We start from the raw sequence: 13,174 nt of genomic DNA, 5'->3' as shown, positions 1-13,174 counted from the left end.
CACATAACTTTCTATTAATGTGCTTTCATAAAGCACTTTAGGAACATCCAACTTCTTTTGCAATTACTTTTTGAGGCTTTCCTTCCTTATGGAAGGTGTCAGTGATGGTTTTCTGCACAACTGTCAGGTCAGCAGCCTTTCCCATGATTGTGATTCCTACTGAACCAGACTGAGAGACCATTTAAAGGCTCAGGAACCCTTTGCAGGTGTTATGGCTTAATTATTATTTATTATTTATTTATTTTATTGAACTTATTAGTCGCCCCCTCTCCCCACAGGGACTCGGGGCGACGTACAGAGCAATAATCAAGATAGCACCATAAAATCGTGCAGAGGAGGTAAAAATAAGTCCATAAATAAGCATACTTACAAAGTTTAAAACCCCAAAAATATTAAAAACAAAATTTCCCATTGTAAAATGACCTGGGGTGGCAAGATAGTAACGTTATGCCAGGCCGGCTTGACAAAACAGGTAGGTCTTCAGCTTCATACGGAAGGAGCGAAGATCGGTTGTTGTCCGGATGTCTGGGGGGAGGTCATTCCAAAGGGTAGGGCCCACCACAGAGAAGGCCCTACTCCTGGGCACCGTCCCCAGGCACTCTCTAGAGGACGGCACCCGGAGTAGCCCCTCCCTGTGTGAGCGAGTGGGTCGCAGGGATGTATGGGGCAGGACGCGATCCCGCAGGTAACTAGGCCCTGTGCCATGGAGCGCTTTGAAGATGGTAACCAGTACCTTGAAGCGCACCCGGTAGGCCACAGGAAGCCAGTGCAGCTCGCGCAGGATAGGTGTTATATGGGAGAATCTCGATCTCCCCATAATAACCCGCGCGGCTGCATTCTGGACCAACTGCAGTCTCCGGGCGCACCTCAAGGGGAGCCCCATGTAGAGAGCGTTACAGTAGTCCAGGCGGGACGTCACCAGCGCGTGAGTGACTGTGCGCAAGGCCTCCCGGTCCAAAAGGGGCCGCAACTGGCTCACGAGGCGAACCTGGAGGAACGCCCCCCTTGCCACGGTCGCCACGTGATCTTCTAAGGTCAGCCGATCGTCAAGGAGGACGCCCAAGTTGCGCGCCCCTTCCACCGGGGCTAATTGCTCATCCCCGATGGTCAGCGATGGAATATGCTGATTGAATCGGGAAGCCGGGAACCACAGCCACTCTGTCTTGGAGGGGTTGAGCCTGAGCCTGCTGTCATCCATCCAGACCCGTACGGCTTCCAGACATCGGGTCATCACTTCGACAGCCTCGTTGGGGTGGTTTGGGGTGGAAATGTACAACTGAGTATCATCAGCGTACAGATGGTAACTCACCCCAAAACCACGGATGATCTCGCCCAGCGGCTTCATATATATGTTGAACAAGAGAGGCGAGAGAATCGACCCCTGTGGGACCCCACAAATGAGGGGCCTTGCGGTCGACCTCTGCTCCCCCGTCAACACACATTGCGTCCGGCCAGAGAGGTAGGAGTGGAACCACCGTAGCACGGTGCCTCCAATCCCCAACCCCTCCAGCCGGCACAATAGGATACCATGGTTGATGGTATCGAAGGCCGCCGAGAGATCTAATAGAACAAGGATGGAGGAACAACCCTCATCCTTTGCCCTCCAGAGATCATCCACCAACGCGACCAAGGCCGTCTCCGTGCTGTGACCGAGTCGGAAGCCGGACTGGCGCGGGTCTAGATAATCATCTTCCTCCAGGTGACGCGGAAACTGCTGAGCCACCACACTCTCAACAACCTTTGCTAAAAAAGGAAGGTTGGAGACAGGACGATAATTTGCTAGTTCCTTTGGGTCCAGAGAAGGCTTCTTGAGCAGGGGCCTGACCACCGCCTCTTTCAGGGCGGCCGGCATCCGGCCCTCCCCCAACGAAGCGTTCACCAGCCCCAGTAGCCAGCCTCGTGAGCCCTCCCAGGAGGCCAGCACCAACCAGGAGGGACACGGGTCCAGTAAACATGTGGTGGCCCGCAGTCGCCCGCGCAACCTGTCCAAATCTTTGATGACAACAGGGTCAAACTCCTCCCAGCATGGTCTCTCAAGACTAGTCTCGGACGTCCCCACTGGAGCACTGGAGTGGGTCCAACCTCTCCGGATATGATCGATTTTATCCTGCAGGAACTCTCCAAATTCCTCTGCCCTGCCCTGCAATGGGGGGTCCCGTTGCTCCTGTGACAGAAGGGAGCGGGTCACCCGAAACAGGGCAGCAGGGCGGTTCTCTGCGGACGCTATAAGAGTGGCACAATACTGACATTTGGCCACTCTTATTGCCACAAGGTAGGTCCTTATGTAGGCTCTTACCTGTGTTCGGTCAGCTTCGGAGCGGGAGGATCTCCACTTACTCTCCAGGCGTCTCCTAAGGCGTTTCATCGCCCTTAGCTCCCCGTTAAACCAGGGGGCCCGGGTCGATCGTGGCCGTCGGAGAGGCCGCAAAGGCGCCACCCGGTCCAAGGCACCGGCAGCCGCACTATTCCATGCGGCTACCAGGTCCTCAGCCCGGGAGCGGGACAGGTCAGCAGGAAATGGCCCAAGCTCAGCCTGGAACCTATCCGGTTCCATCAGGCACTTGGGGCGGAACCATCTGGGATAATCTGGTTCCGCCTCCCCGCGGTGGGGAGTAGCGCCAGGGAAGTCAAGCTGGAGAAGTGAGTGATCTGACCATGACAGGGGCGTGATGACTAAATGCCCTCTTCCCAGATCACTCGTCCACTGGTCGGAGACAAACACAAGATCCAGAATGTGGCCTCGCTCGTGAGTGGGGTCCTGAATTACTTGAGTCAGACCCATGGCTGTCATGGAAGCCATGAATTCCCGGGCTACCTCGGATGCCTTTCCCGTTGACGGCAGGTTGAAATCCCCCATCACTAGTAGTTTGGGGGTCTCAACCGCCATCTCCGCGATCCGCTCGAGGAGCTCGGGCAGGGCCGTTGATGTATGGCGGGGAGCCAGGTATACTATCAACAGGCCCAACTGACTCCCTGGACCCCACTTTACGCCCAGAGACTCACAACCAGATGTCTGCGACACAGTGAATTCTCTCGGTGCCAGATCGTCCCGGATGATAATTGCTACCCCCCCACCCCTACCTTGGGCCCGTGGCTGGTGGAATACACGGTAACCTGGAGGGCACATTTCCCTGAGGGGCAACCCCCCCTCCGGGCCCAACCAGGTTTCCGCTATTCCTGCGAGGTCCGGCTCCCCCTCTGTGATCAAGTCACTGATGAGGGGGGCCTTGTTAACCACGGACCTCGCGTTACATAACATCAGCCTAAGGCCCAGGCTCTGCTGATCCTGTCCACCTAGTCTGCGGGGGTTGGTGCAAGCGACCGGGCGTATCCAGTGGCCCCGGTCTGCCAACCGACTATACGTTCTTCTGGTGTCCTCGCGCCTGCCCCTCCCTACGACCGTCGTGATTGGAATTCCCCTTATAGGGATGTTATTTCCTCCCACCCGCTCCGCTTCGCTACCTTCCGTCTTGACCCTCCCTTCCATCTTGACCCTACATGTTGGCCTGGTTGTATCCATACCCCAGGGCCAAACCAACCCTCCCCGCTCCCTGGAACCCCTTAAAAGCTTTACAAAACATTTTACTAAAAAACCCCTAATCCCCCGCTTCCTCCACCTCTCTGGGTTAATAAACCCCTCATTGAGGTGGGCCTTCGTCAGGGCAGGGGGGCACGCCTGCGAGAGGGGGGAACCTCGCAGTCGAAGGATGTCAGACCTTGAATAAGTTGGGATGATGACCAATCTATGATTATGGCTATGGCAGGGTCTCTCTTTGTAGCAGGTCTAGGATGTAAGATTAACAAAGAATGAAGTAGAGAGATATTTAAAAGGCAAATAATAAGATGGGAGGGGACAGACCTCACAGTCCACAATAATCTACGTTCCACCAGTGAGGCCCAGGGCAGTTCTTTAGGCAGTTCTTTAGGCCCAGAGGCCTAGGGCAGTTCTTTAGGCAGTTCTTTAGGCCCAGAGGCCCGAAAGCAGTTCTTGGAGTATGAAGGAATCGCACCTCAGCGGGGGGGGGGGGGGGGGTAGACGAGGTGCCAAGGCCGGCTGCTCGACCTATTGCTCTTCAGGGGTCGCCCCGAGCCTCCGGCGACCCCCCCGGCTTCCCTCTTCGATCCCTGCAGCTTCTTTCCCGACCTCCAGCCCCCAATGGCCTCTCCACCTGGCAGTTGGAAAGAAATATGGCGCCCGATATTCCAGCGCCGTCTCAGCCGCTCCGTCGCCATCGCCGGTAAGATGAGGTCTCCCTGTACGTTGTTCTCTCTTTCTGGCTCGCTCCTTAGCTGTCGCGCTGTTCCGCCGCCTGGCAGCCGCCCAAAACGTCCAAAACGTCTCCTTTCTGCTCTGTCAGTTCTAATTAGCTGATTAGAGTGGGATACTTTGAGCCTAGAATATTGCACCTTTTCACAATATTCTAATTTTCTGAGATTGTGGATTTGGGGTTTTCATGAGCTGTAAGCCATAATCATCACAATTATGACAAATCACGTTTTGAACTATCTTGCTTTGCATGTAATGAGTCTATCTCATATATTGTTTCATCTTTTAAGTTGCATTACTGAAATAAATGAACTTTTGCACGATATTCTAATTTTTCGAGTTCCACCTGTATATTTATTCTAGGAAATCTATAATCAAGTAAGATTTGTCTTCATGGAAGGGATGGGAAATCAGTGAGGGTCACTACCCATATTAAGAGAGGGAGCAAGTATTTTTTACATGTTGCTTCCAAATGCAAACTTCTCTAAACATGCCATTGTTTCAGAGAGATCTCCAACCATGTGGACCAGATTTTGAAGAGCCCAAAGAAGAGTTAGAAAAAGGGGTATCATTATTTTTCATCCATACTTCCTTTCGTCCTGAAACTCCATAGGTGGAAAATATCTATTCATGGAACCTTTGATGAATAATTTTAGGCAATCAGAAAGGTAAAAATGGAGCTCCTAAATGGGATCATTCCCCCTCTGATATTATATGCATGAAGGCTTGAGTTCTTTAGCTGTGGAAAGAAGCATTAACACTTGCTTTGCGCTGACAAGTGAAGTAAATCATATTCACTGCGAGTTAATACTGAGAGCCCAAACCTGTAGTGTAGTGTCTATTTAAGTAATATGAAGACAGACTCGCCTACAGGCTAAAAAACTGTAGATTCCACCTCCTTACCTGAGATTAGCTGATTTTCACTGTCTTTATACGACAGCCCAGAGTAAATATGTTTTCATAGGTACTATCCTTTTGGAAAGGACATTAAACTGAGAGTCATTCAGTCAGCCTTTGATGGCTATCAAGGCAGAAGTTAGACTAGAGGCACTTTTCAAAAGAGTGGAGTGAGTTATATCTTAGCCAATATTATCTTCCTCCAGCATACACAAGAATTAATAATACGTCGGTGCTGAATGTTTTCAAATATATTCTGCGCAAAAAAGGGAGCTCTCATAAGTCTTGCAATTCTCTCTGGGTGATCACCTTATTTGCTACTTGCTCATTGCCAATTTGCAGCTATTTGTCTCTCTTATCTTCTGTTTTGCTGTGCTGCCATTACAATTACCACCACAACCATGTTTTGGGCTATGAAATGTTTTCCATAAGGAATGAAAGCTTAATGATTAACTCATTTCGGCTCATCCGCCTAACTACTGTAATTACAATACGAAGGTGAATCCCTCCCCGTTGCCCCCATTACTTACGAACTGGATGAGGGTATCATCTTGCATTCGCTGATAGGAATCAGAGTCTTGCGGAAAATAAATGGGCAGGGAGAGCAAATGACTGCAGACATTGCTGCTGAAAAGGAGGAATGTTGTAGCTTGGAAGGAGCTGCTCATCTGCTGAATTTTAATGTATTTTGCAATGCCTAAAGAAGGCTTAGCTCTCATTTCTTTCATTTCCTGTTCCGTTGCTTTTTTTCCTCCCATCATCTTCACCCACTTTCCTTATCTCCTTTTCTTTCCCTTCCCAGTAAAATGACAACTTATCCTTTCCCCATCCTGTTCTTTTTCCCCACCTTAGTTGCTATTTCTGCTGGAAAAATGGGGGGAATGTGTGAATGCTTCTGTTTACTTGCCGGCGAGAAAGTTTATTCATGGAAGAATGGTTTGCATGCATGCATACATGTAGAAGGGGATATCCAGATAACTTTTTTTTGTAGAAAAATAATTTTAATTGACAATTAATTTAAAGTTACATGTAATTGATTTCAATTCATTCTATATTCTTCTTAGTTTATTCTGAGCTATCATTTCTTGGAGTGCGGTTTTCACAATATTACCTCTACTTGAAGTGCAGTCATTCACTTTCATTCTGTAACACTTTGCTGAGGCACATGTGCCTTCTGAGTGCATTGCGATGTATCTAATGCGTAGACTCAATAGATACAGATGAAGTGTCACGTCACAAAGACTTGGTCACTGCAGATACATTCACATATTTTCAAGAGAAACGGGGTTACAGATCTTATGTAATAATGAAGAACACAGAAAGTTTCTATTAACCTACAAACCCTTTCTTAATTACAACTGCTTAAGCATTATACATACATCCATACTTATCTGTGTGGATGCAAAAGTAGCATGGTGATGCACAGGGGTTGGAGAACACAGGAATGCTCAGCAGTTGTTGTAAGCATGCGGTCTTCCCTATGTAGCTTTCCGTTTTTATCTTTTGCTAGTTGCATACTGTCACCCATTTCATCACGTGCCACTTCAAGTGTTCTTTTGTTGACTGTTAGATTCTGGGGGCAAATATGGCTTGCTGTATGGCATTTATCTTTGTTATCACTAGTTGTTGTCATTTAGTCTTGTCTGATTTTGGAGATGACTTCCTTATCTCTTCAGCTTGCATGCTCCTGTAAATGTGTATGAATTCTTTTCTAGGATGAAATGTATCTGTTCTATTTCTTCCAACAATTTAGTTTTTGTAACATGACTTCTGGCAGATACATAGGTACACACTTTTTATATCATCGAACATGGTATCCTTCTGGACAAGCTCAAGGAACAGGGAGTGGGAAACACTATGTTATGATACCATAGCTCTCCTCGTCTTTCCAGGGTCAGTTTCATTCAGTAGGGGAAACAGATTGGATCCAAAGCTGTACAGACTTCTGAGACTCTATTTTAACATGTACATGAAACTATTGGGCAAGGTTATCTATCAGTATAAAGGGGTGGGTGGTCATAAGTAAACTGAGGAAACACAATTAAACATTTGGGTCATCCTGAGCTTTCTTTTGCCAATTGGGCCTACAATACTTGCTGATTGAACCTCATTGATGAGCACAGCATGTGTGCACACATGCACGCATGTGTCTTAGTGCCTCCGCAATGCTCTGCGATGCTACAGCTGCTGTGCGGAGCATCGCGCAGGCGCTGTATGTGCCATGTGCGTGCACGGCAGTGCAAAAGCTTTAAAACACAGGTAAGGAACTCATGCGGGCAGGGGGCCCTCCGGAGCACCTTACCGGAATGGTATCCGGTGCTCCGGGCTGGCTCTGGTATGCCCGTACGGGGGCATACCACCTGCAACCCACCACTGGTTCACACGTACTTTTAAGAGCTACTTCATAAGCAAACTGTGCCCATATTTTGATACCACAAATACTATTATTCTCATTCAGATCCCAAAGACAATCTTTCCAATATTCATTTAGTTAAGCATTACCTGAAATATTTTATTTATTTTTCATCCCATTCACTCATTCTTTAATATATATAAACTTACCCCCTCCTGAGAATTTAAAGCTTTATGACACAGTGCAGTGACATGCAGAATTTGTGTATTAATTTCAAATAATCAGGGGAGCAATGGTTGCATGTTATATATAGCAAATTTATGAAAAACATAATTACTGAATAAATATGAATGCTATTTAAATAATGAAAAGTTATTTCAGTAAAGGTAATCACATTTGCTGCTGTCTGTTGATACTAAGCCAAATTTTTAGTTTTTAAAGAAAAAAGAGGCATCTCTATTAATGCAAACTTATTTTCAATTCTGTATAATGCATGCTATTTAAATGTAAAAACAAATCCATTTATCTGACATTAAATCTCAAAAAATAGAACTTCTTCAACTAATAGCACCAATTTCCCATGATTTTAATATAATATTGTAATCAGCCATTCAATAGCATCATATGTAGCCATACTTTCGTGCTGCTGAGTTATCACTCCTTAGCATATGTAAAAAGACTATGCCTACAGAATATTTTTGGAGGTCATTAGAACCACTGAACATCCCAAATAATTTTATGAATTTTCATGATGACTGATATCAATTAATCCAGATCAGAGAAAATACAAGATAGGGCATCTTTGTGCATTTATTTCAGACACTTTTTACTAGTAGCTTGTCCATTAATCCCAAAAGAAAAGTCTGTGGTTTCAGTTTACTTTAACTATTAAAATCTTCTGAATTAATGCATGCATTGGTATCCAAAATATTTTGGCTTTTTTTTTACGTCCACCAAACTTGATAAAATGTCACTTTATGTTGTTCATATTTCCAGTGGGTTCAAAGTGCCCTTCGTACAAACAATTTCACTTGTGACAAATACCAACAATACAATATTTTATAAAAATCCTCTTTAAGGCTAGAAATTAATATAATTTCAGTCCTTTCAATTACATATTTTTCAACTGGTCCATCTGTATACTATAAAAAAAATGTTAAGCCCACTTTATCACACAATCAATCACTTATTCTTATTCTGTCCCGATATTTCAGCAAAAAATCTACATTTTAGCAAATGTACATTTGCTACATTTACTATTAGTACACAATTCTATTTCAAATCCAATCTTACCAAATTCAAAATCATAAAATCTTTTATCTACTTTAAACCTTTCTGTTAATTGTATATAATAAAACTATTTAAAACAATAGCTTTCTGTTATGAACTTTTCTTTCAAAATTTCAAATTTTGACTTTATCAATTCAGTAATTCACAACAACACCAAAATAAAGAGCAAGGAGAAAAAATTAGTTTCAAATCTGGCAGGTCCAAGCCTCATCTTCTTGTAAAAGCTTACATGTAACTCATTGTTTTTCCTCCTGGCCATACAAATTTAGATATATCCTTTTGCCATTGTTTAAATGGTTCATCAGTTATCAAAACTGGTATTGTAGGAAATAAAAATAACATTCTGGGTAAAACATTCATCTTAATTGTAGAAATTCTCTCCAATAGCAACAATTGAACAAAAGTACATTTGCTATACACACCTTTTAAATTCTTTAGAAAATTTACATTGTAATTTCAGATGAAATGCCTACCATAATGAAGTAACAACTAGTTTTGTTACTACGATCTTCACAATGAACTTTCTAAGCTGTCTTCTGTTCACGTGAAAGCAAATGGATGTTTACATGCAGACCTTCTTGATATGAAAGGAAATCATAAAGCCATATCAACACTCTTCGTAAAATAACATCTTTAGGATGAGAGCATTTTATAAATAATGGAGTTGTTATCTTGCCATTATGTTTATATTGTAACATATAAGCTGGGATACAGGGCTTTTTAAACCACCTTTGGACCCATCGAGCACTGATAAGAAGCATATCTATTTGTAGATTCCGGGTAAACAGTCCCTTGACACTTGTGCTTCAGCAGGATCTTGATGATGATTTTGATGCCAGCACTAATAAGTCGGATCTAAAGGCTAGTCTCAAATCTTACCTTTGGTTCTCCAACAGCTGCATAATCAGCTAATAGATCAGCCATTGAGATAACACCTTAGGGCATTCTTCCAGAGATTCTTTCCCTCCAGTTCTTCTACTGATGTCTTTATACATCATTTATGACTTCAGTAGTGATGCTACTATCCCCAGGCCCTTTCGTTCTAATTTATTCTCTGCTTGCCTCTTTTGGGGACTTTCTTGACACCTTCCTTCACTTTCTATTTAGACAATAAGTGACCTTGAGGATCACATACACTTCCAAGACCGTCATCATAGATTTGAAGGCAGCTCTATTAGATTTTTTTCCCCCATTGATATTTCTCATCTAGATATTTAACACAACTTATCAGGTAATGGGAGCAATAAAAGTAACTATTTCTTTCAATTTAACATAAACATGAACAATCTATTTTAAACACAGCTTATCAGTCTTGTAAAGGACTGGGTATAAAGTGCAGAACAGATCCTTGCTACTGTTTTTCATAACAGTGAAATGCACAAACACCAAGTAATCCCGCCTTCAGTTATGGTACTGAAAATGAAATCATATATATATATATAAAGACTCGATTTAACAGACCATTTGGGACGGAGCGTCCGCTAAAACCAAATATCTTGAATGGCAAGTAATTATGACGTTTGCAGTATGGTCACGTGATCGCCATTTGCGGAATTCTGGCTTCCAACAAGCAAAATCGGTATGGAAGCTGGATTTGTGTAATGACTGCGGCAAAAAAAGTTGTAAAATTGGGTGTAGTCATGTGATGATTCACTTAATGACCACATCATTTAATGACAGATGTTCTAATCCTGGATTGTAACTTGAAGATTACCTGTATTCATAATATTTTAGAGTATAATTTAGCAATATAATCTGAGGTATATCACGTTACTTTACTTATACACAATTATACCATAAATATCATGAAGTTACTGAAATACTACGGTGCAGCTGGAAGATTTTTTTTAATTCTCTTGCCGGTGTCTTTTTTCTAACATTTCCTTTATTTCGCTGCCTTTTATTAATTTTCTATTACTCATTTTCTATCCATCATGAGGTAAGTTAAATTATTGCTTCATATAGTCACTTCATTTTTATTAATTTATACATTGCTTGAAGATAGAAGGACTTGGACTCTTAGTGGGCACAGCCAGGCAGTGTGCTTAACATCAGTACAGAGGTGGCTTATCATTATATTCTTTGAGATATACTGCTGCAATAAATAGAAATGTGGCTATTACAAATGTCTACTCGCAGAGAAACACAAAGCCATGTAACTGACAGGGAGAATAACATTTAAAAACTACAATAATCCTTTCCCAACCTCATAAATAGTATAAAGTGGGAAAGGGGAGTAAAATTATTCAGCTGTAATCATGTTATTTGTGTTTCACCTTTATAAACATTACATCTTATCAAGGGATATTTTGTTTATATAAAATTAATGCAATTATCTCAGTGGCAAAGAATCAATAAAACACATATATACACCACACTTATACAGAGTGTCATGTATGCCGGTATGCTTACCAATAAACAGGTCTTCCTTTTTAACAATTCATTATACAACTTGGTCTATTTTATGTTTCTTTCATTTTGTTCTCCTGTTCTTTCCTATGAATATTGTTTTACACTCTATCTAAAATAACTAAAGTAGAAATTAGATGATGCAATGAAGGATTGTGGCATTCTCTTCAATACCTGTCACAACCACCTTCCAACAAGAGATAATGAAAATTCAAAGTCAAACCATTTAACTTTAAGTAAATGGAAATGAATTTCTAAAGAGATTTTCTTTCACATATACGGGTAAGGAATAGTAGTACACTGACAGATACAGCATATACTTGTGATAACGTAAGGTTTAAATATTAAGCGTTATGACATTACACAGCCTGGATGTATACTTTAATTCATTTTTAAAACCATCACTGAGTTTCTTCCCCATAGTAGCAGATAATATAGAGTTCATTGAGGCATTCTATTATTAGGAATGCTTTAACCACAAATGAAACAATTTGCAGAACATCATGTAATAGTATGCCTACTATGCAGGAACTGTATAAAAAATAAATTAAGCTCAAACCTAAAATCTAACGTTTACATTCTGATCTGGATGCCCCATGTCTGTTCTTACACACAAACACTGCATTCACAGATTGTAGATGAAAATCATTTCCATTTATTTCTATAGAGACACACCTCCATTCATGCAAAGAGATATGTATGGATTTTTCTCTTTTTGTATAGTGAAATTCCACTACAGATAAGGAAATACAATGTGATTGCCAATCTGGGTATACTCAGCAAATCATTAAGGTGATAAATTGATATTATTCTCTTAATTGTTCCTAAAGTAGTAAGAAGAAACCAAGGCTGAGTATTTTTCCCTAATTGAAGATATCAATTTTATATGTTACAGGGCATTTTTTAAATGGATGGAACGGCTTTCATGTGAAACCTTGTTTTATTGTTTTAACATCTGAGTCATGCATGTTAAAAAAAACACACTTTGGGATTGGCTGGTAAATTGTTAATATGCTCAGGATGATGGAAAATGTATTTGAAATATTAGCATGTAAGAACATTGTATGTGTGAAACAATGTTCAGCAATGCCTTGCTGGCTTAGGAATTCTGAGCTAGAATGCCACATTGGAAAATACTATGAAAGACTAATTGTTGGGGAAAATACAGATAAATGTTCCATAACAACTAGCTAGTTAATTGGGAACTCCATAGACAAATAAGTTATTTTAATTAAAATTGCAGTATCATGCCTTTCCATTTGCCATCACATTCCTAGCAGAAATCAGGGTGGATAAAAATCGATGGTTTTTTTTAAAATCAGATTTTTAAATTCTTAATCAGTTTTTTTTTAATTTTGATCAAATTTATTTTAATAAAATGCTCTTGGACTTGATTTAAATCAAAGCCACCCTGGTTGAAATGCTGAAATTCACAGGAGGGGAAGCTTAAATATTCTATCCAGCTCTTTTCTAGAAACTTCAAAATCATTACGCATTACCATGTACAACACAACCCTTTATTGAGCAGACTCTAGGAACTAGACACCTATGAAACATGCTCAGCATGGGAATTGTTGCTACCATTAAACAGTTTGGACAATCTGCTAAAAATCATCTAGATATCCACCAATATATCTTAAACTATCTTTTGCCCATTCCTGTCCCATTTCTTTGGGATAGACTAAGGGAAACACAGAACTTGTGTTGGGTTCTGTTTGCTAGCAGCATAAGAGCTGTGGTAGCACAATGGTTAGGATGCAGTACTGCAAGGTACTTCTGCTGACTGCCAGCTGCTTGCAATTTGGCAGTTCGAATCTCACTGGCTCAAGGTTGACACAGCCTTCCATCCTTCAGAGGTCAGTAAAATGTGGACCCAGATTGTTGGGGGCAATATGCTGACTCTGTAAACCGTTTAGAGAGGGCTGTAAAGCACTGTGAAGTGGTATATAAGCCTAAGT

The sequence above is a fragment of the Natrix helvetica genome (assembly GCF_964273705.1).
Source record: "Natrix helvetica genome assembly, chromosome: 1".
Taxonomy (NCBI): Eukaryota; Metazoa; Chordata; class Lepidosauria; order Squamata; family Natricidae; genus Natrix; species Natrix helvetica.
The sequence above is the reverse complement of the archived record's forward strand: the minus strand, read 5'-3'. Positions refer to the sequence as shown.